This window comes from Camelus ferus, chromosome 35, assembly GCF_009834535.1.
Source record: "Camelus ferus isolate YT-003-E chromosome 35, BCGSAC_Cfer_1.0, whole genome shotgun sequence".
NCBI lineage: Eukaryota > Metazoa > Chordata > Mammalia > Artiodactyla > Camelidae > Camelus > Camelus ferus.
The window spans coordinates 20,743,158-20,767,618 of record NC_045730.1 but is presented as its reverse complement, the minus strand read 5'-3'; the positions used below and the strand labels follow the sequence as shown (position 1 = coordinate 20,767,618).

Here is a 24,461-nt window from a genome sequence, read left to right as displayed (position 1 = left end):
TACGCATCTGGTGATGGTGACCTACTTGTGGCTGCCGAGCCTCCTGAGATGGTCTCTTCCACTAACTACGCACACGCTGGGAACTGGGAGTGAGTCTGCGTTGTGAGCGATAACTCAAGACGCGGGAGGAGTCAGAAGCAGACAGGGGCACCTCCCTGCTGTCCCGACTGTGATCTGGATTCCGGCCTCGCTAGTGCTCTGGGGTCGGGGAACAGATGCCACATAAAAATTGCAAAAGCGCACAGCGGAGGCGTGCGAGACGCTCGATGTCAACACGCGGGGAGGAAACAGCCTCGCGTTAAACACTTACAACTGTGCCTGCGGGAGCAGCACGTGCCACACTCTGGAAGGACTTATGATTGATGCAAACTCTGACCCTAAACCTGTGCAACAGCGACCAGGTCTTTTGGATCCTTGGCAGAAGCACAAATAAGAAAAGCCAGAACGAGGAACACGCACACTCCCACACACTGTTTACGCTTCCTTAAACTGGGATGAGAAAAAAGGATTTTAGGCATTCATTTGATAAAAAAATTATTTTCAAAAAAAAAGTCCACTTGAAGTGCATGAAAATCAGCTGACACTTGTTTATTCTAAACGGATAAGCAGTGTTCCCAACAGCTGTAAATTTTACTAATTACTTCATGGGGCCAACTCCTGCCTTCTTTCAGCTTCATTTTAACATTTTTGGAGCTTAATAAAGAAATCATTCCATTTTTTAAAAGATTGTTTGGCATTTATACCCTTTGGTAAATATGTGCAAATATGCACTAGTACCAATTCATAATCAGATTATTAGATTACAGTATTACTTACAGTAAACTCGCCAAAATTATTTTATTATCTAATTTGCTTGATCTTGAATATTACTTGATACATGCTGAAAGTACAGTCAGGGTCCAGTAAGGAAAACAGGCATCACCACAGAGAACACGGGGAACCAGGGAACCAGGCGGGCGTGGAGCTGGGGACACGGGATGGGAGGTGGGGTGGGGGTGGAGCAGAGCCTTGGAGGAGGGTCCCGGCAGCAGGTACCCAGCCCCGGGAGCAGAGGGCGCTGCGTGCAGGGGCTGGGACGCAGGCACTGGGCACTGGGCAGAAGGCCCTCCTGCACCAGCAGGGCCTGGGCGGGGGTCTGGTCCCTAGGAGCAGAGGAAGCACTCGGCAGGGCTAGTGCTGGAACCTGGGCCAGGAGCTTGGCTGTGGACACCTCCTGGGAGCCTGGTGAAGCTGCTTCTGGGGCCACCAAAAAAACAGCTGAGAACTAGACTCAGCCGCCGCGGAAGGGCACGCTGGGCAGTGCTGGCAGGAGCACAAGCCACCAAGAGCAAGCAGGTGCCACTTCCCCGGCCTGCCCTCCCGGGGTCCCCCAGCACCCAGACAGGGAGCAGCGTGTGGGGCGAAAGGCGCGCTGGGCAGGCAGACGCAGCTTGTCCTGGATGCATCCCCACGCCTCGGTTCCCTCATCTGTGAAATGGAGAAGGTACCAGAACCCACTCGCGGAGGGGACTGTCACGTTTGGTAAAACGCAAGGAGTCCTTATGGCCGTCCCTGACGCAGGTAAGTGCTGAATTTACATAGGATATTATTTTCAAAGTATTTGTTATCTAACGTGTACTACTTTATGGCGAGACTCTACCCACAAAATCCACTCTAATGGAAAGATTTCATGCAAAACAAGAGCACACATGAGCACTGGCTTGGTCTGAAAAGGAGATGGATGTGAGGGAGCCGGGACCGGGAGACCCTGCGCCCGGGGCAGGCTCGTCGCCAACAAGAAGCCACACATCACCCCGGCCTGTGCTTCCTCCCCCGAGGAGGGAACCCGCTAAAAATTATTTCTGAAGTTCCTTCCAGTGCTTAAAAGTCATATCATTATAAAAAACTCTTTTTTGTTCAATTCCAAATTTGAAACTAATTTCTGAGGGTCCTTGTTTTAATTAAGGCTTATCACAGGACAGAAGTCCAGCTGAACCACACACGGTATCTACATAAATGCCTGCACTGTTTACTTTTCTCTAAAGATAGATGATTTTAAGTTGAGAATAAAGGTTTTGAACACGAAGTACATTTTAGGCACGGGGAGCTGTCAGATGTCACGACCGTGCTCAGGGCCACACAGGCACCGTGGTTATGGGGTCCCCCCACCCAGGCACTGCAGCTGAGAGGCACAGCCCAGCTGGGCAGAACGACTGCCTGTGAGGATCAGGTCTGTCGTCCCCTCACTGCCCCGAACGCACAGCAGTGAACATATGGACAGACGTCTGCGAGGCCCGCCTGAGACCCGCCTGAGACAGCAGTCCGGTGCAGCCACCACAGCACACGGCGGGTGTCACCCACACAACCTGCGCTCAGCTGCGTCCAGGCTGAAGAACTGTCAACACGACACGGAGGCTCCGCGTCCTGCTGCGGAGTTCTAAGCCGCTCTTGTGCTGCCTGATGCTGCGTCCCAGTCCGCCCCTCACAGTCCATGCTGGCCCGAAGGGCAGCCCCTGCTGACCTCAGGAAAGAGGAATGTAAACAAGTGTGACTTTTAGCAGACACACCACTGTGTATAAACTAGATAAACAGCAAGGCCCCGCTGTACAGCCCTGGGAGCTGCAGTCAATACCTTGCAGTAACCTACAAAGGAGAAGAACGCGTATCCGTGTATAACTGAGTCATGACGCTGTGCCCCAGAAACACGACACTGTTCATCGACGACACTCGAACTAAAAGATAAAATTAAAACATACTGTATATAAAGCAGATGACCAGCAAGGTCCCACTGTACTGCACAGGGAACTACACTCACTATATTGTAATAACCTAAAATGGAAAAGAATGTGAAATACGTGTGCACGACTGAATCGCCACGCTGTACACCAGAAACTAACAGGACGCTGCAAATCAACTCCACTTCGAAATAAATAAGCAAACAAGGGCAACTTCCAGAAGCTGAACCCACAGCAGGCATCCTTTCACGTATCAAACTACCTACCGGAGCCACTTTTTACATGAGGCAGAAGGGCTCCGATGACAGCCACCTGGACTGGTGGAAACAGTGAGGGGATTTTGCAGAACAGAACTTTTCACCCTTATACAGAACGCAGCCCTTCAGGACCTACCGGGAACCTCAAGTCAGAAACTACTTTTGAATTGAAGCTAAAATTACTCCACCTGATAAACGAGGGGCAGAAAAGACGCACGTCACGCCGATGAGGCTCACGCTTCCGTAACTAACAAAGCGACAGCACATTAGGAAGCACAGCCCACCACAAACACCCTGAAGCCCGCGAGCAGGTCGGGGACCGGGGACCACCACAAGGCACCAGAGGGAGCTTCTGCACTGAGCAGGCCTTATGACGGTCCTGCCGCTTTTCCCGAACTGCTCGCGTCTGCGGGAGGAGGGGACCGCCAGGTCGGCCGCGTCTGAGCGGAGACTCGGGGGCAAACCTCTGTTCTGTGGAGCTTCGGACAGAAAGTCACAGCTGTTACGCCTCATCTTCGCACAGAATCAAGAAGAACGAAAAAACTGGAACCATCTACTTACTCATCTGCAGCCCGAACTGGGCCTGGGTTATGGTCCACAGGCCCCTACTGCGTTCACAGCAGGAGGGAGGGACCACACAGCGAGAGCCGTCACGCCACAGCGGAGCAGAGTCAGGGACGGGGGCCTTTGCTGCGGTGCAAGGAGACACCCGGACAGGAGCCCCTGAGCTTCAGCTCAGCCCTTCCCACGGGGACAGGGGCATCTGGGGCTATCGGAGCTGCACGAAGGTTCCCCATGGCACCCCTGCTCCAAAGATCCCACAGCCCGGGGGTGGGAGGGTGTCAGATGCAGCCCCTGGGACCAGCAGGCAGGGCACGGCGTCCCCACGTGTCCACACTCACTGACATCTCAGAGCGGTAGAGAGCGCTGCTGGCCCTTCTGCCCCACGGTCAGCTTCCTCGCTCCCCAGACCTCCAGGTACCGACCATGGGCAAAAGCTGATGTGACAAACGGCACCCGGAGCACAGGGGTCGGGCTCTGGGGTGTGACCCCGCACCCGCCCCTGCGCATGAAGGGTGCGAGGCATGGCACACGTTTAAAGACACTGTGTCATTCCATTCATCTCAAAAACTTTCCCCTTTTTCCCCAGAAAGAGTGCTTCTAATATATTCATGTCAAGTCTGTACCAAGAGCAAATGCAATCAAAACCTTTTTCTTAGTCAAATTAGCGGCCACAGCATCCGTCATTCCAGACAAGGCTACGAAGAGGGTCACCCCAAGCAGGTCTTTCCTTGCAAGATGCTAAATACCTTCTCTCCTCATTCCAGGGCCTCAGGCACACTCTGTCCTCCTCTCTGTAATGGTTTATGCCAAATCTGCAGACGGTTCAGAACTGCTTCGTCAATTATGTAAGTGTTTGTGCCTGTTTTCAGGTGGACGAAGGCCCAAAAGGAGGAATAAGCACCTTCCTGGAACAGCATCCTACTGAACGGGGACAACGTGAGCGAAAGCACAGCTGCAAGTAACAAGGAAAGCCTGCCTGGAGACGTCTCCTGTGTCAGTACAATCTGTGCACGTTGTTTACAGTAAAGATTTCTAGCACGTGTTCCTCAGTACAGGTACGGCCACTCAAACAAGCTAGACGGTGGTCATACTGCAAGAGGGATTCTCATGAACCACCTAGTTTATGTCTAAGTAAAAGCCGATCCTCCAAAAAAGCCCAGCTCAAGCACAGAAGGTGCATCGCTGAAAACCCTCGCATGTGTATTCATGCAGTGAATGCTGACCACGCAGCCACTCAAGTAGCAAGAAGCCGCAGCTCTGTTACTCGCAGTTCCCAGCACAACACAACGTGTCTAAGAGCCATGCTCGGGAGCCAGTCCAGCATCGGCGCCAGACTCTAGATGGCGCTGCAGGACGACTGACCATTGGACTCTCAGCCTGTCCGCTGGCCCCGAGCCGTCTGCGCACGGAGGCCTCCTCATCTGTTCTTCCGCCCCTGGGTGTGCTGCCTGCCTTCCCTTCATCCTCGAGGCAGGACGCGGGGCAGGCAGACTCGCACACGTAGCAGGGGACTGAGGGTTCCGGAAACTAAAGACTGGAGTTCTGAAGCAGACCTTCCTTGGACCTAATCTGAAATCACACTCTTATGTGCATCCAGACTCCCCGCCCTCAACAACATAAACGTCTGCTCCCAAGCTCTCAGAAACTCCCCCCACTGGGTTACAAACAGCCAGCTCAGGACTCTCGACATACAGGCTGAGAAATTGCTTTGGAAACCCAAGAACAAAACACGGCCACCATCGAGGGCCAACCAGCCGGCGGAAGCAACCTTTCTGTCAACGTGATGCCAACAGGTCAGTAGCTAGAATTTAATGCCTCAAGAATGGGCTGTGCCCTGGGTGTCAGCCCAGTTTCCCAGAACACAACGGTCAACACCGAGAGCAAGGGCAGTGGGGAGGCCAGCGGCGGGTCACCAGCACTCACGGCGGCTGCGCCACCAGCAGCCTGACACTGTGGGGATGCGGTGCTGTCACCTCAGTCATCACGGAGCTGCGACGACGTGACCCGAGGACGTCGGACAGCCTTGGGCTCTGAAAATACACGATGACTTAAGATGATTTTGTGTCTGGCGTATTTGAGAAACACTAGCAGTAGATGATTGCAAGCACGACAGCGCTGACACGCGGTGACATGGGACAGACCGGGGCTCCCGTTTCCGGGCCAGTCCTGCTGGACGCACCCAGTGTGCACAGAGAAACAGTAAGAGAACGTCATGAGCAGCTATACGGCAATAAACCGGACAACCCAGGAGCGTTCAGGCTGCATCTCACAGGCGTCAGACAGCCGCCTGGGCTCCGTCTCCAGACCTCCTTTCTTACAGTCTCGGCTCCCCTGAAAGGGTAAGACACGTGATAAAGCCAGGCCACTGCTTCTTGTGCTGAAGAAATAGTTGTGAATCAGGGAACTCAGATGTAAAAACAGATATCCGAATTGTACAAAAATGCCAGTTTCAGCAAGGAAAAATTAAGTGATTCACGTAGGTCAAACCTCTAAAGAAGACGGATTTAAAACCAGCTTCCTCCAGCGATGCACCTACCTCCTCCACAAGGTTCAAACAATGTCCTAAAACATAAAAACTTGCTTGGTGCTTGATGCTTAGAATACCGTGCTAAAAAACTAATGAAATTGTTTACTACACGCATCTTAGTAATATGTAGTTCAAAATCCATATGAAAAGTAAACTCAAGAAAAAATTTAAAACTAAGGGCTGATGTCACCGTACAATGCTGCAAGACACACTGAAACGCGGGCTAGGAGAAACAGAAAAGGAACATGCTTGCCAAAACACAACCGTGTGTGTTTCCAAGTCAGAGACAACTGGTTCTTCAGGAGCGAACGTCCACTGTTCCAGCCATCACAGGAAAGCCGGCGCAGCCCTCCTGGGGGACGCGGGCACAGGCCATGGGTTTCAGAAACAACACGTTCCGTGGCTTAAAAGCTACAAGCTGAAAATGGATACGTCACTGAAAGCAGAAGCCTGGGTTTACTCGCGTGCGTCTGATTCGCAGGGTCCACCTCTGCGCCTCCGCCAGAGCTGTTCCTGACGCACGGATCGTCCTTTCTCACCCACCCTTATGATCAAGCACAAAACTGAAGGCGTTTAGAGCACAAATTAACACAAACTACAGCACACTTAGTTCACAGCCCAAAAAGGTAAACCAGGAATGTGCCACCAGCTGAGCACCAAGGCACTCTGGCCACGCAGCTGTGTGGCCCCACGCGGCAACAGTCACCCTCTGTAACCCAGTAGAGCCAGTTCCCCACGGGGAACAGGTGCAACCAACACACCACGGTGTGAACCGCACCCCCTACGCGCACAGCCGCTTCCCGAAGGACGCGCACCAACCCTCCGGCTCGCGCCCTGCACCTGTCCTCCCTCCTGACTCCGCAGCTGGCGCCTGTAGCTGGGGTCACTCTGGTGCGGGGAGACCGTGACTCCAGTACAGATGCAGAACAGGGATAAAGGCAGAGACCCCGGCCGTGCTTCCTTCTCAAGAACTGTTCAGCAGCCTTTCTGTCACCTCGAGGACGGCGAATGTCATCAGCACTCCCGCCACGCACTCCGCCTGCATGCACCCCACTCCCCTTTGATGGTAACCATTGAAGGCTCTGGATTCACCTGTTCCGGCGGGAGGGTGTAGCCAAGCAGTGGGGCGCGAGCTCAGCAGGCACGAGGTCCTGGGCTCCATCCCCAGCACCGCCTCCAAATACAACCCAACCTAATTACCTCCCGCTCACAGAACAAACAGAAAGCAAAACGTGGATGGACCTACTCTTAAGAGTCAAAACCATCTCAGCCCACTTTAACCTGGCTGCCATGTCAGACCAAACCATCTTACAACTCAGTGTCGGAGGAGACTGAGGAGTGCAGTTAACCCCTAATTCCCAACAAAAATGTCCCCAGAAATAACTAAGGAAAGCTTGTTTCAATCCATCTGCTGACGGTGTGTTTTTGGAAGAAACCTGTATTTGCCCTAGAATAACTTGAGGGGAGCAAATACTGAGGGTTTGTACTTTTTAAACTGATCCTTAGAGGACTACGCTCTGCACACGCTCACCTGGTGACACAGGGAGAAGCTAGGCTCAAATTTAAAAAATACAGAAGCTACTCTTGAAAATATGAAGTGTTTTTAAGTTTAGAAGCGTCTCATTAACTGAGGTTGTGAAAAAAGCAAGAACGTACAACTCTGGCAACACAAGAGTAAGAGGAAACACAATGTGATGACACTTTGTGAAACAGACGCAGCAAAGCAACGTCACAGAACCTGCCAGGAACACGCTCCTCCCATCTCGGTGACGTTGGCGGCAACACTGTCTCTTCTGTTGCGATTAGGAAACCATTCTGGTAACGAAGGGAAAATACACTTTCCCAAGTCATCCACATGTACACATCCTACCTGCGAAGTCGTTCTCTCTCTCAAAAAGAAAAAAAAGTGGTTACACTTTATGAAACAGGAGAAGTGTTACAGGTCCCTAACTCGTCACAAGTTCTTCGGGAGCTTCCTAACAAGCACTTCACAAGAACATGTGTTTCAGCGGCTCACGACAAACAGTGCTGTGCTTGGAACCACCCTGGATGTGGCCGCAGGCTCTCGCTGATGAGAACTGGCCCCGTCCACGGAGCAGAGAACGCCTTGTGTGAAAACACACGTGGGCACGCACGGGGCTCCAGGGGTGAAAACCCACGTGTGTGCACAGGGCTGGGCTTCGCTGCACGGTGGTCCTTCCACATGCAGCTCAGTCAGAACATGGAAAAGCCTACGACAGATGCCTTAGCATCCCACCTGCGCACACACACGTGCACACACACGCGTACACACCCACGCACGCACACCAGATACTACAAATTCCTAGTGTTTGAATACAAAGCCCACCCGATTCCCTTTACTTTGTACCCGAGGACCATTAGCAAGAGTTCAAAACCAGGCCCCTCGGGCCCCGCAGGACCGAGCAGCTTGGCTTTGAGCTGTGCCTGCTCCACTTAAAAAGGAAGGCCGCTGAGCAGGCACACGGAGTCTGTGCAAATTACAGTTCTGAAGGCTTGTCTCTGTTGAATTAGAAGACCGCCCACCTTTCTGACTTAGCGTCTCTGTCCTTTCACCGTCAGGATGTGCCTGCCACTCTGCTGACTTCCACGGCTAGACTGTGACTTCCCATCTGATCAAGACACAGGCGTCGCACAGACACAGGGACACGTGGGTGACACAGCGGCAGTGCTGGGGTAAATGGCTGACACGCACGCGCTGGGCCCTGCACACACCCTGACGCACGAATTCCATCCATCTACTTCCAAGACTGCTGTTTTGCTGAGGCAGACTCTTCAACCGCACACTTTAACTGAATGCTCTCCCCCGTGAGCCCAGCAAACTGTGTAGCACGTGACATTTCTGCTTCTCTTGGTTTTTTCCCACTTAATACACGATCTTAATTCTCCTGACAACTCTCAGGGGTGACATTACACTCCTATTCCAACCATCACCCCCACCCCACAAAAGCAAACAAAACCTTGATTTTGAAACGTATTTCCTATGGGAACATTTCCTCAAGCAGTGATGTATAAAAACGAAACTATGAGGCTGCTTACATGTGACACGCTGGCTCCCAGCAGAGAGACGAGGCTCTGAGGAGGGATGTGTCTTCCTTGAAGGAAAAAAAAAAAGTGCCTTTCTTTGTCAAGAGTGTCACACACAAAATGGCCCAGGACCTGGAGGCAGGAGCCTAACTGAGCTCTTCAGCTACACAGCCAATGTGCCCCACACCCTCCCAGAGACCACGTCTACCCCTTAATGCGGAAAGTGATCTCACTGCACCCGACGGCTCGGAGCTTAGCCACCGAAGGGCAAGTTTAGGGGAGCGGTGCACCTTCACTGTTACCCCCACCGCTGGACCCACAAGCCATTCCAGGCAGTTTAGGGCAGGAAGTTAGAAATGCTCAGCAGAATTTAATTAAACAATTGGATTCTGGCAGAGAACTCAAGGGACACACCCTACTTTGATAAACAAAGCCATGGAATCTGGAATGACAATACAGGTGCTCACATTTAAATTCTCAACCTCAACGCCAACACGGGCCCCCACCCTCAGCTTCAAGTAGGGTTTTAAACCCCACGCTTCTTCCAGGGGGAAGAGAAAAGATTCCGCCTATTGAATCAGCATCCTTAATTTCCTCGTTCATTTTGGCATTATTTTCTGTGTTTTCTAGAAGGTTTAATTTCTTAAAAACATGTTTTACTCTGTGCCCTTGACTCAGATTACACTGATCTGCACATAAACACCGTCACACTGGAAAAATTCAAGACTGCCGAGAATTCTTAACCAACAAACATCTATTATGGCTGCGATTTCTGCCGGAGGAAACAGATTAGTGATTTGATTTTTTCTGATATGTCAACGTTCTCCACGATAATAAGGAAAAGAAGGGGGAGAAGGTGAAGTCAAAATCACTCAAGCTTTAGCAGACACGTGAGGACCACAGCGGAGCAGTGATGACAGCGTCCAATTCTACAAACCACTGAGAGACGTTCCCCCACACACATCACTCATCAACTACCAGGAAAACACCATGTATCTGAGCTGGAGCTGAGTTACATGGAGAAAGTAGTTCTGAAGCACGTATCTGTGATGCAGAAAACACAACCGTTCCCCTATCAGTGGCTCAGAGACCACGGCTACTTCTCAGTGGAGCCCAAACAGCCATTCCACCAAAAGACCACTGGGGGCGCACACAACCCATGGCACTTGTCCAAAGATCAATGATAAAGGGGGAAAAAATCACATTTTATTTGGGATGTTAGTTTCCTTGTTACCAATTATTGTTGCTTGGTAACTGAAAACTAGCTCCAAAAATATTAACACTAAGAAAAGGAATCTTTTCATTTCTAACAGACAATGCTATTAAAAGACACGCTATTTGAACAGCCTCAAGTTACACACTCAACACATAGTAAAACAAAACAACAAGAAAGTACACAGCCAGAGCGGCTTCCTGTCACCTATATTTCCATGCACTGGGCTCCAAGTATTTTTTAGAAAAAAAAGTTTGAATCCCACACAGTCCTATGGAACAGCATTCCTACGAAATGAGAGAAACTCTAATTTGCTTTTATTCTACCATTTTGTTTAAGCACAGAAGTCAATGAAGTCTCTTCGGTGAGATGCTCGAGTAACACGAGGGCCCTCATTACAACAACGTCTTCCGAGAACTCAGGAGTTCACCACAGGAGCCGGAATCTCCTGATAACATCACAACTGTGTGTCGTGACAGTGAGTAATTTAAATTCACGTAACAAAGGAACACATGTACACACAAGTAAAGAATAAACATCCACAAAGCAAATGACAGCGCAGAAAAATCTATATGCTTTGGAAACTTCAAAAGAATGTTCAAATTAATCGAGAAACTTTTCCAAAAATGTCAACTACTTTCAGCATCAAAGGAACCCTGAAGGTGAGAACCCTGCACCAACCTGCCTTCTGCTGGTTCCTGAAGTGGCTCTTTTCAGGTTCGATGACCTTGAAAATCTCGGCGCCTTCACTGAATCCTTCCGAGAAGTTCCAGAAAAGAGTAACACCTCTTCGCACGTTTCCCGGTCCATCTGTCTTGCCATCACAACCCAGGAGAAAGGCAACGTCCACGGGGACTCGGGCTCCAAAACGGATGACATTCTCAAGTGATCCCCGGGTCAAGAGCCCCCCAGACGAGACTGCACAGCCTGTGTCTGGCTCAGTCTTCTAGAAAAGGGCAAGAGACTGGGAACGGGCGGCAAGTGGGGGGCAGAGCCCCTTGCACGTAGGTACCCGTCCCTGGACACAAGCACGCCGGGCAGCGCAGGGAGGCCAGAGGCCAGCCCTCAGCACCAAGGGAAAACGCCCTTCACCGGCGCAGCAGCCGGGGGGCTGTCGGGGTGAGCAGGGTGCTCACACGCCGCGGAGTCGGCGGGCTGAGAGTCAACACGTCAGGTTCAAAGACGCCTAACTCGCCCCTCGTCAGAACAGACAGCCGGCTTCCGGGCAGGATCAGACGCAGCCCCTCCTGCAAAGCCGAGCCCGTTTACTTATTAGCAGGATGGTTTGCTAAGCTCTGTGAACATTCTCTCTTTCCAGTGAGTAAGACGTAGATGGATCGAAGCTCAAATGCTTTCACTCAGGAAAGTGAAGGACAAGACACTCACAAGAAAAATGAAAGGAGTCCGCACCACTGGTCCTCTGCCCGGGAAAGGAGAAGGTGCTGTGTGGCCCTTCCCTTGTCTCAGGTCTAACCGCGCGCGGCTGAGCGTGAGGAGGGACCAGGAGACGTCAGAGAACTAGGTTTCCAGTGAGTACTGAGCACTGAGAACACTCACAGCACGATTAACACCCACGGCATTTCCAGTACGAGACCCACCAGACCCACCGCTTTAGGACACACCCCGCCTAACCCAAGACTGACAGGTAGTCTGGTCAAGGTAGTATTTTTAAATTTAGCTCACAGTCCCGTTTATTTTTTTAACAAGTGGCATATCATTGTTATTTTTTTCAAAACGCACACATAAATCATTAAAGAAACCACGTAACTGCGGAAACTACATAACCCAACGCTAGCCGACATCAGAGTGTCTGGCTGATCAGTAATGCACACAGGGGCCTCAAAGGGGACAGCGCTGGACGAGGCAGGGCTCAGCTTCATCGGCTGCAGGGGGACCGTCTTGACTTAGATGGCTTTTCCGGGAGGCGGGCGGTCAGACCTGCCAGGGAGGACACGCACGTCTGGTCTGGGAGGGGGCACCCTCCTCACCCACCCAGCCTGGGCACCCCACCTGCAGACGGCACGCTGCTTGCTTGGGACTACTTTAAATTACACTAAGAAAAAAAGGGATGAGAGAAATAACCAAATTTTAGAACATGGAACAAGACTGTCTCAGATGAAACGACTCTGCTGGCACTGTCATCTTCCTGGTTCACGGAGGATCCTTAAGCCAAGCTTTCCCTGCTCTCTGCAGTACCTCCAGCTCCAGCTAGAAATCCAATAAACACGTCCAAGCTAAAGAAAATGACACTGACACAGAACAGGAACCGCCACTAGGGGGTCTCAAGTTCCCAGAACAGAAACCTCTGCTCATACCACACGTGACTGCAAACAAAGGCCGCCTGAGGACAGTCACCATTTGCCCCCATAAAAATGAAGGGCTGCCTGGCATTCTGCAGGGGAGCAGCAGCACACCGGGCACCCCCACGGGGTCCGGTCCCCCCATGCAGGTGAGTATCCCATGTCACACTGGTGCCCTCGCTGCTCTACATGAGCGAACGCTCTCCGGGCAGTCGGGGGCCTGCCAACCACACTCGGATTCCTCAGGCCTCCCGGGTGACTGTCCGTGCAGATCCTGAAATAATATGATGGCCGCCTCGCGTCAGGGAGGGGTCCCCCTGAGTTGGCTCATTACAGCCTTTTATACCTGGCTGTTTTCCTCGGAATCTAACCTCATGTCACTCTCATTCAAATGCTCTGATTCAGGAGAACTTAAGGAGTTCCTCTGGCAGGTTTTACACTAATTTCCTAACTAAAATGTACTCGCATTTTCCATCACAGTCAAGGAAAGTATTAAGGCGAGTGTGTGCACCATTGGAGGAAGCGATAAAGAGGACTATTAGGTCAGAATGACTGCAAATTGCGGCCATGTGGAAACACTACTTGTCACATGCTTTTAAACACTATTATTCTTTACCATAGTGATTTCCACATTCCTACGTCCGACTCTAAGTTTTCCCTTGAGCTTCAGAATTACAGGTCCACGGACCTACTCGACACCTGCTCGGATGTCTCAAAGGCATTGCAAAACCAGTCCAATGTCTCCACAGGAAGGGGACCTGACTCCCGGCCCCCATCCTTACTCCACTCCTCAAGTCTTCAACTCAAACGAGGAGGCGGCTCCATTTCACCCCAGCTCCTCCAGCGCAGACACTGCAAGTCACTCTCAGTGCCTTCTCTGCCCTCATTCCTCGCGGCCTGAGACCCTGGACGCTCCAGCTCCGAAACAGGTCTCCACCCCAGTCACATCCCCCACATTGGCTGCAGGCTCGCCCGCCGTCATCTCGTCACTGGACAGCAGCCTTTCCCCACCTCGCCCATCTACGAAGCATTCTTCCCCACGCAGTCTTCTAAAGATACGTCTCATCATGTCACGTCTCAGTCTGACAGGGAAATGGCTTTTTACCACATTTAGCAGCAAATCTCAAGTAGCTTTAATGCAGTCTTCAATATCCCCTTCCTCCACAGCCCCCCCACCTCCCCTCTCCCAGCAGCCTCGCAGCCCAGCCACACCCGCCCTCTGTGGGTCCACGAACACCTCAGCCTCAGCCTTTTTTCCACGTCAGTTGCTGCGCGAGCTGCTCCCTCTGCCTCCAGCTGTTTCCAGGTCTGGCTCCTTGTCGTGCCCTGAAATCCAGCCCCGTCTCCTCCGGAGAGCTGTCCTTCCCACCCAGACGGAAGTACCACCCCACGCCGATGCTCCACCGCATCCCAGACTCGCTGCCTTCACATCTGCTTCCCACGCTGCAAGGAGAGCTCTGAGAGATGAGGACCACCCCCCACATACCCTGGGCACCTCCAGCTGCTTCTCCAGGGTGTCGCTGACTGGGATGGGAGGAAGGAAGGAAGGAAGGAGTGCATCCGTAAGGCCTGCCTAGCCCCTGCTTAGACAGACGCTGTAATTTCAGCCTGCATGAACGTGGGGCACCAGTAAACATGCTTGTGATGCAATTACACTTCACACTAAGCTCCTGGCATTTTAACGAACACTCACACAAGAAGATTACGTACAAGTAATCTAACAAAGTGAAACTCAGTAGGCAAAACCGACACGTCTTATTGGCCAAACTAACTTCTTCCTCCTCCAACCCCCGCCAACAGGCAGGGTCGGTGACCTGGGGCCCGGCAGGCGCCTGGAGAAATGAGAAGGTGTGCGGGGCAGACGGCACATCCATCCTCCCTCTTTTCAAAATGGGGACCCTCCCATCCACCCGTCTCACTGGGCGGGTACAGAGGTGCAGTGCGTGAGGCTCCAGTCTCACTGGCTGACTTAACACAGGAGGATCAGAGGGGTGCAGACTCCTCCTCTTTTCCACTCTTTTACTATAAAATCCAGGAGAATGAAAACCTGCCACTTCCTATGTGGCTTCTACCCTTTATGAGTAATGCTGTGAATGAATAAACAGAACGTCCTTCTCCACCATTTATAATTACTTCTCCAAAATTATTCAGAAGACACTATCTACCCTCCTCTACCTTCCTCCTTCTCCCTTTTGTCATGATGTCGCTTCTACAAGTGAACAAGTGTATTTCATACACTTCACTCAAGATATGAGAGAAGGGAAAACGTGGGGTAAACATTTTAAAAGATGAAAACTATGATGAAACAAACAGCCTTGCACAGCATTCATTCTGGGGCACCTGCTCTGAGACATGCTCTTTTTTCTGGAGAATTGTCATTGTTGACCAAAAATACTCTTAAACTGTAAACAAGGCCTCCCCTTCCCAGCAGCTTTGAGACACACAACATTGTGTAAGTTTAAGGTGTACAAAGTATTGACCTGATGCACTAATTATATTGCAAAATGATTACCACCTTTGTATTAGCTAACACTGCACACATCACATAATTACCATGTTTCTTGTGAGCAACTTTCAAACTTGTAACACAGTATCACTAACTATAATCTCCAGGCTGTCCATCCCACCCCCAAAACTTAATCATCTTAAATCTGCACCCTTTAACCAACACCACCCTTTTCCCCCACCGCTCAGCCCTGGTCACCAGCACTATCGTCTGTTTCTGTGGGCTTGGTGTCTCCAGTCTCCACACGTAAGTGAGATCGCATAGTACATCTCTGTCTGACTTACCGCACTTCGCATGATGTCCACCAAGCCAGGTGTCCATCCACGTTGTCACAGATGACAGGGTTTCCTTCCTCCTTGTGGCTGAATGTTCCTGTGTCTGTGTGCGTCCTTTATCCGTTCACCGTGGATGGACGCCTGGCTTGTGTCCGAATCTCGGCTGTTGTGGGCAGCACTGCAGTGAACGTGGGGCTGCAGACGCCTGTTCAAGACAGTGACCATTTTCTTTGGATAAACACCCAGAAGTGGGATTGCTGGACCCGATGGTAGCTCTAGCTTTGATTTTTCAAGAAACTTACATACTCTTCCCCACAGAGGCTGCACCAACTTAAATCCCCAGCCACAGTCACAAGGCTCCCTCCCGCCACATCCTCGCAGACACTCGTCTGGCTTCCAACAACAGCCGAGCTGACGGGTGTGAAGTGATACTGTGGGTGTGGTTTGTGTTTTCCTGAAGGTCAGCGATGCTGAGCACACTGCTTCTGTGTGGCCATTCTGTACGTCTTCTCTGGAAAAGTGTCTGTTCAGTTCCTCAGCCCATTACTTGATCTGATTGTCTGGCTGTTTCAGTCTCTGAGTTCTTCATACACTCTGGACATCACCCCTTGTCAGGTATGTGGTTCCGAACATTTCCTCCCACTCCGTAGCCGCCTTCTCCTTTGCTGAGCAGAACCGCCTGATTCGATGTGGTCCCGTTTGTTTATCTTTGCTTTTTGTTGCCTTTGCTTTTAACGCCAAGAACTTAGTTTCGCGTTGGTTTGGCTTATTGTTTAATGATATGGTTCTTGTTGGCTCCCAAACACTAAAACTCAAAACTGGGGCCTTTGCTTCCTTTCTGGTTCAGAAAACATACACAGTCCAACGGTGCACCAGGAGCCTCAGCTTCGCAAGATGCAGAGAATAACCTGCTTCTTCCATCAGCTATGCCTGAGCACCTGCTATGCACCAAGCTGTCTTCAAATTGGCAGCAATGTAAAAACAACCAAACGAAAATGAATTATCTACAGAAATTTATTTTATAAAACAAATACCTAAGATAGCCTGGATTATTTGTTTTTAAATCAGCAGAAAATGGTATTCAGAGAATGGTTAGCCGAATTTAAGGATGAGGACAGTGATGACCGTTTCTGGGGCCTCAACACAAGTTCTCAGGTTTCAACTTAACATGCCCTTGTCAGGTGGGCACAGTCATTATGCTCCATTTAGAGATGGGAAAACTGAGGTGAGAGAGAGAAGCCAGAGCTCAGAAGAGCAAGGAGTCCTGCAGCCACGACTCAGACTCAGGCAGCCTGGCCCCTCAGCTCCCCCGCAGAGGCCCCTCGCTGAGGAAGCAACAGGGAAGCAGCGTGCAGCCCCAGCCCACAGCCAACGTGGCAGATGCCCCCCCAGGCTCCCCGGGCGGCCCTGGGGAGCCAAGTCCTCCCTGCTCCCCCAGAGAGGCTGCCCCACCATCCAAGTTCTGCTGCTTCCGAGCAGCCGTGCGGAGCCAGCCCCCTTTTCTGTTCCCTCCGACACCCCTCCCCACCCCCACCTCTGCGACACTCTCGGCCCTGCTCCCGCCCCCCACACTGATGCGCTTGGGCAAACCAGTGCCCGTAAGATGCTGAAGTGCTGGGAGATAACCCCTTCGGATTCATTAGCTATTTAGGGCTCTGCTTGGCATTTAGATGTTTTCTTCGTTAGAACGTAACTGAAATAAATCCATTTAGGAGGAAATTCATCAAGCCATCCAGTTAAATGAAGTCCACACAAACTACTCCAAGTTACCAAACTCTCTGACTTATTCCCTCCCTGTGCCGGTCCACACTGACGACAAAGGGGATGCTTCTGCTCTAACCTGCACTTAGGGCTGCCCGGGGCTCGCCTCACGCTGGAATTAGGCAGAAGGAGAACTATGGAGAAATCAAAACCCCAGACAGCAACAAAACCCCCAGCCACTCACGTGCGCCTGCCTGAGATAACTGCTTCAGACTATCCCTTAAACCATATACAATGTAATTATTTCCACTAAAATTAGACATTTTGAATGTCGTTTTAACCTGATTTTTTTAAACAAATTCACACATTTATCTGCACTCCAGTTCCAAATATCCAACTGCCTAGCTGACACTTCCAAGGCACCCAAACTGACCGGAGTCAGGACTAAATCCTCATCTCCCATCGGGTCCCAAGTCACCCAGCCCCCCAACCCCCAGCACCCCCGTCTGGGGGATGGCCCCAGAGTCAGACTTACCCACAGTCAGACCACCCAGACCCACTCCCCACCTCCCACGGAGTCCGTGCACTGGCCTCCGGGGGCCCCTTCATGCTTCACACTCGGCTGGGGATGCTTCCCAAATGTCATTCTGATCACCGAGCACCCCTGTCCTCAGCTGGCTGTCCTGGGCAAGGGACTTGGTCACCTTCACTGGACCATCCCCCGTGCAGAACCATTATCTGTCAGTCTTTCTGACTCTCACAATAGACCGTCAGCCCCAAGAAGGCAGGGACCAAGTCTACTCCGGCTCAGCACACTAAATACAGGGCCTGGCAACACCACAGGTGCTCAGCAAGTTGCCTAAGTTAACTAAAGGTTCTGAAAAGACCTAAAGTCTTGCTGTCTTTCAAAGGAAGTTAGTGCACGCGCTGCAGTACAAATTATGATTACTATCCGGGCGCCCTGGCTTGAAAACCTTCTCTCTGCTCAATAACGGGACAGGCACTTAGCTCCAGTCAACACTGCAGCTTTAACTCACCTATTCCCGTCAATCTCAACCTCAAACATCCATCAAAAGACAGTGGGTGGTGTCTTTACACACAAATACCTTATTCCTTTGGATTAAGGCAAGAGAAGTATTTCTCACAAGCATTCCACTGTCACGTTTCTCTGTAAACAGACAGGCTACGTGGTGGGGAATAATTTCAGAAAGCGGTGTTTCTTTAAGAGGCACATTTCCCCAAGACGGAAAGGCGAGGACGGCCGCTTTAAAAGCTCGGTTCCCACGGCTGCACCCATTCACCTCAAGAGAAGGCAAGGAACAGAGATTCCATGACTAACCTGCCTGAGGAGTAAAACTCACACCAACAGGCTGGTCGCCGTGAAAACCCCAGCAACGTCGTGATCCATCTTACCTCACGCAACCACTTCTAATTTGGAAAAAGCACCCAGTGCTGCACCCTACCGCACACACTTCTGGAAGCCCCAGCCTGCAATCCATACCTTTTTTTGCATGTAAAACACTGAATTCAAATTAATTTTACATGTTTACATATTTTGTAACAACTAAAAGAATCCACTTGAAATAAGGACACAGTCATCTCAGTTATTACTACTTTCCACTAACACATAACTTGCTTGAATTTGTCAGGAGCAAAACACAACTGTCACCTACTTGGTATCAGAGGTCTCCCCCCATCCATGCACGTGTGTTTTCACATTTGTCAATTTTCAGGAAGGCACGACGTGTAATGTCAACAAACTGGTATCCCTGACGACATGCAAAATGGGCCCCAGTGCATTAATTTTCCTGCAGTTCTTTCCTGTTTTCTTTTCCACAACATACCCAATTTGATTTTAAGATTTTATGTATTCAGGATTAAGGGGAATTTGGCATCTTTGAAAATTCTATTCACATTTAAGGGCATAAGTAAGAACGCTCTTAAAAAAAAAAATAGAATAGCGACAGATTCTGTCTCTGAACCAATTCCTCAGCAAGAAATTAATTCCTCCCCCGAAAAAGGAGGAGGGCATGAAAAAGAAGTTATTCAGGAACTCCCCCCACCTCTACCTCAGAATATGGACTTTTTTGTTTGTTTTTAGTGGAGGTACTGGGGACTGAACCCAGGACCTCACGCATGCTAAGCACACACACTACCACGGGCCTGTATCCTCCCCTCCGGGATGTGGACTTTCTACAAACAATTCAAATGATGCTACAATTTACTGTTTTTGTTTCAATAACAAAGGAATTCAAATCTCAAAACTTTCTCTTATCAGGCACATACATGATCATGTATTAAATAAGGAGAAACAGAGAGCCTCAAAAGAAATTAAAATTAGATTTCTGTCACTTATAAGCTTACTGTAATTTAAGCAGCAATCCATTTCTTAACAGAGCAGGGTCTATTCACGCTTTAAGAACCCCTTTCATTATCACCAGATAAGCTCACCTGAACGGCCCTTATCTCCAGATACAAAGAATATGTGAGGACGGCCCGCTCCCGGGACTGCCCCCCGGCGCCTAGCACCCCGGGGCTTCTCCCCGTCATCCGTCATCCGGAGCCAGGGCGCAGAAGCCCGACACAGCACACTCGGGCCTGGTTTCTACCAACAGGGAAGCACCGCCCCTGCCGGACGCGGGTTACTGTTTAGGACTTGATGCCAAATCAAGCACGGTAACGCTTCACACGTTACACACAGGTAATGAGAAACACCTGAGACAGGATCAAACTGTGAATCTTTAAAATTAACGCACGTCTCTTACCTCAAAGTCCCGCCATGCGTGCATTTCAAAAGCAAAATTCGTAACAACACATTTGCAAACACTAACAGGAAACATCTGACGGGCAGTGGTGTCATTAACGCAGAAGGGGCACAAAGCAACGGCGGTCGGGTCGCGAGGGCGACGGGGAAGGCAAGCGGGAAGGCTGGGCTCTGACCGACATGTGCCAGGGGCCACCTGCCCAAACCCCAGCACATTTTACAAGTTTCTTTTTCTCAACTTTCTCCGACGTGAGGACCCGGGCCAGACGGTCCCCAGAGAATCCTGGGTTCTGCCCAGCAAGCAGCAGCTGCCAGTCTCCGCACAGCCCCTCCGCGCCTGGCCACGCTCTAAACACACAGTGTGTCCCTGGGTGGTGCCCACTGCCCTCCTCCGGCCCCTCCCCTGCAGGGTGGGACAGACAAGAAGGCGTCTCACAAGGCCAGCGCCAGAACAGAACGCACATGACACTGCTCTTGGTCAAAACAAAATTACACCCAAGTGTGACAAAGGAAGTGCCTGACACCACATTTAAGTCACCTGCAGCAACCAGAGGCAGAAGGGAAGGCAGTGGTGAGAGCGGGAAGGGAACCCTTCCTGCTGACCGTTCCCCCAACTCTACGTTGCGCTCAGGTGCACGTGAGACCCCCGGTCACCGCCTCACCGTCAGTCCCAGTGCCGGCCGCGGGGAGAGGTGAAGCCCCGTGTTTGCTGTCTTCTCTAAGTCGGCCGTGGTGCCCCAGAGGGGCCCCAGGAAGGCTAGGAGTTCCCGGGAGCTGAGGTGCTCCCTGACGGCAAATGACAGATCAGGAAGAACTAGCCAGGGAGGAAACTGAGACCAGACCCAGCCCAGCGCTCGGGGTCTCACAGTACAGCCGCAGTGACGGGGCTGGATTGCACCGTGGGAACACCGCAGGGCTCCGTGACTGTGGTTAGTGTTCATTGCTGAGGAAACAGACCCACCCACTCGGAGAGTGAGCAGGTGGAGGCTGACTATGCTGTTTCAGTCAGTGGCCAGTGGACCCTCTGGCTTTTTTTTTTTTTTTAACTGAATTTAATTTACATGATATAAAACTGCCTAAAATCCTATTTCACTTACTAATCTTTAAAGCCTTCCTGGAAAAGATTTTAAAGATTATTAAGGTTACAAGATGTTTTACCTTGTACAGGACACACAGCAAAAGATTCCAGAAAGTGTGGATGACCATCATCAAAAGTCACTTGAGGATATAAAATCTAAAACGCTTCTTAGTAAGTTTTCTACAGTTTTAATGGCAGCTGTTTGAGGTCGCACAGTCTGCCTTATCCTAGGCTTTTACGTGATCTAATGGTCCCCCTGGTGGAAAAGGGTGTGCTATTCTCAGTTGCTGAGTAACAAGTCACCCCCAAATCCAAACAAGGACAGCGACCACCGCGACCCGACTGAGGCTCGCAGAACCAGCAGCCACAGAGTGCATGTGATGCCCCCTAGGGCAGCCATACCTGCGCTGTCGGGAAGCCTCCGCCCAGCCTTAAAGGCCCTGCTGACGCCCATCGCTGAGCACCCGCATCTCCACACGAGCAGCGTCCGGAGTAGGGCGCGGACGGGGGCGCGGGGGGGGGAGCGTTCCCTGTGCCATATAAACCTGCCACCCCGCCGCGTGCTGCCGGACACAGGGGTCCGCTCAGCTCAGAGCTCCCAGGCCGGGGACACCCCACTCCCACGGCAACCGAGGCCCAGGACCACACCGCAGGTGAGGGGGCACGGCACAGAGGCACCTCAGAGCCCATTTACATCCACTCCACTTACTCAGACGGAAGACAGAGCAAAGCAGGGTCGCGCCGGGGGAGGGGAGCCCCTAAGTCTGTGCTCAGAAAGGAAACCGGAGGGGAGACAGCTGAGTGCAGGGGACGCTCCCGGGGTCTCTCAGCTTCCGCCACAAAACCTGAGAACCCAAAACAGGGCCAGCGAGGGCACGTCAGGCCCTGAACGAGACTCGGGGCAGCCATGTCGGCACAGTTGCCATCAAGACACGTGGAAGCAGATTTACAATCAGCTCCAAAGAACAGGCCGTTGTGTTTAAGAGGAAGAGTGTGTGTGTCTGAAGTAAGAAAGCGTCAGGACACCCGAGCCGAGGCAGCGGGGCCGCGGGTGACCCCTCCTTCTCTGTCAAGGAGGCCCTGCTATTTTTGTAGAAGCGAAAAAACCAACCAAAAAGAGAAAAGGGGAGGCGGGGGAACAGCCGCACAACGTTCACCCGCCTCTTCCGGCGCCAGGGCCGGGGAGGACACCCGGGGAAGGACATTCAGGGAAGGACACCCGGCTCAGCGCTTCAGAAACCTCCCAGGCTGCCCAGGCTTTGGAGCCGAACCGCACGGAACTACCATTCAAGGCTCTGGATGGTACTGGGACCGGCAGGACAAGCGCGGGGCCCGGGACAAAGAGCAGAGGGGACAGAGGGCACGAGAGTCCCACGTCTGACCTGCGTGCTCCCGGCCACGGCAGCGGGATGGAAATCAAACATCCACGAACTTCGCAATACTTGCGACCTGAGAGCCTTCCTTTTCCACAGGATTTCCAGAAAACACGAGACACCCGCCAGTTCTGAGGCTGGCCCTGCGCTGACCGTCAGGAGGGCTGGCGTGAACAGAGCCCAGCAGCACAGGCCCCCGGCCCAGGGGTCCGGGAGCCCCCGGGGGGACAAACGGTGCCTGCCAGCTGATCTACCTTCCTCAACCCCATGGTGGAAGCCCACCCTGGGCTACACCTGGCTGCGATGAACAGATGAGGACATTCCGCCAGCCCCACACCCCCGCTGCGTCATTTCACTTCAAGTCTAACTCGAGGGCCGCAGCTCCTCACCAGCCAGGGCTCCTAACCCACTGACCTCTCCCCGCAGAGCCCGGGACCCAGACCCCCACCTGCTCTGGGTCATCCAAGAGGACAGACCGAAGGTTGCTGCGGGCCAGTGAAGATGGAGCTGCAGTGTGTCAGCACCTGAGAGGAGCCCCGGAGGGAAGGGAGCTTCCTGAGAGCCCTGCCCACGGGAGGACACTGGGGTACAGCCGGGCAGCACCCCCAAGGCCAGCATTGGGCTCAGAGCAGAGACCCCGCATGTTGCCTGTGGAAACAGTCATCACTGTGATGGCCCGCGTTGTCAAGAGACATTACATGTGGCTAAAATAAAGGGGGAACAGCATGGAAACCTCTTAAAGGTATTTCCATTTAAAACGTTGCAATTTTAACTTACCAAAACTTAGAATTAAGTCCGAGGCACCAAAAAAATCATTGTGCCCTGGGTTCAGGGTGCTGAAGATTCACGAGGCTCGTAACAGACACGCTGGTGTGAGTGGCCCACATGCTCTTCTACGTGTGTCTGAAACAGGAAGGAGAGTGCCCCACCCGCCCCGCACCTCCCCAGTCTGCACAAAATGCACTCAGGGCAGCGCCTGCCCTGGGACTCACTCTGTCTTTATCGTCGGCCACGTCACACAGGATGTCGTCGAGGTCGAGAATCCCTCCATCCCCGTGTTCCAGCCGGTGCACCTGTATCCAGTAGTTTGGATCCTGTGAAAGGAACAGAAACGTCGAACACAGCAAGTCAGCATCAGCAGCAAAGGGCACACAACAGCCAACTGGGGTGACTTCCTGCCGCAGACAGGACCAGACCCCATCAGCAGCGACGCGCTGGGCTGAACGTGCAGGGGCCCCTCCCTGGCTGGGTCCGGCTTCCTCTCTGTAGGACGGGTCACTGGTGCTCGCACGTCCCTTTGGCTCAGACGCTGATTCACCGTTATGACAGAAACCACGGAAACCAGCACCCTCGCTGCGCACGGAACACTGACCTCTCTGAAGTGTGCAGGGGTCCCCACTGTCCAGTATGGAATCCTCAATCCTCCCAATCCAATCTACTGAGACATTCTAACAAGCAGGCAGCATATACGACACATCTGAAAACCTCACGTCCCAGCCCGTCTGAAGAAAAGAAGGCTGCCTGCCATGGTGGCGCAAAGCCATCACTACAAACACATCTAAGCACACGGACACAGAAGAGCGCTGACACGAGCACAAATGCGCTGAGTCCGTTTCTGTAAAGAGGACATATGCCCACAGACATACCCCAAATACACCCCAAAACCGGCACCTGTTATTCCCAACGGGGAGTGGGGCTGGGGGAAGGAAGACAAAGGGACTTCATTCTAAACGTCACACACGTCTGCTTGGGTGTCTGGGTCTGCGTGCATGCTCACGTACGTGCATATGCACACATGCACACACACACTAGAACATAAAGCCAGGCCCTAAAATTGTCTGAGAGAACATAGTTGTTTTCAAGCTTCTACAACCTCTCCCATTCGTACCCAAATGAAAACACCCTGAACTGTCTTTCACCGTGAGCTCCTGAACTGTCCACAGCACAGAATTACTGATAAAAAGTTCAAGCCAAGTTTCAACACTCCATTTTCCCCACCTGATCAGCGGTGTTTGGTACAGCTCTTTCTTTAAGGGAAGGCTGGGACTGAGGAGGCAAAGGTGAAGGACAGTTAAAACACAGGATCTGGACCCTCCCCCAGATCCGCCGACTCAGACCTTCCAGGGCTGGGGCTGGGGAATCCG

The 24,461-nt window shown here is 51.9% G+C and overlaps 1 protein-coding gene across 2 annotated transcripts in view; it reads right to left on the bottom strand.

The window, feature by feature from the left end:
* Positions 1-23,494, bottom strand: part of LOC102507360 (partitioning defective 3 homolog) — a 456,005-nt gene extending 432,511 nt beyond the window's left edge. Inside the window, exon 1 of one of the 2 annotated variants that reach the window (XM_032474041.1) lies at positions 23,310-23,494. The gene's annotated coding sequence lies outside the window, so the exon portion shown is untranslated. The remainder of the gene's footprint in view (positions 1-23,309) is intronic. The other variant, XM_032474050.1, reaches the window with a different exon arrangement.
* Positions 23,495-24,461: the final 967 nt, after the last annotated feature.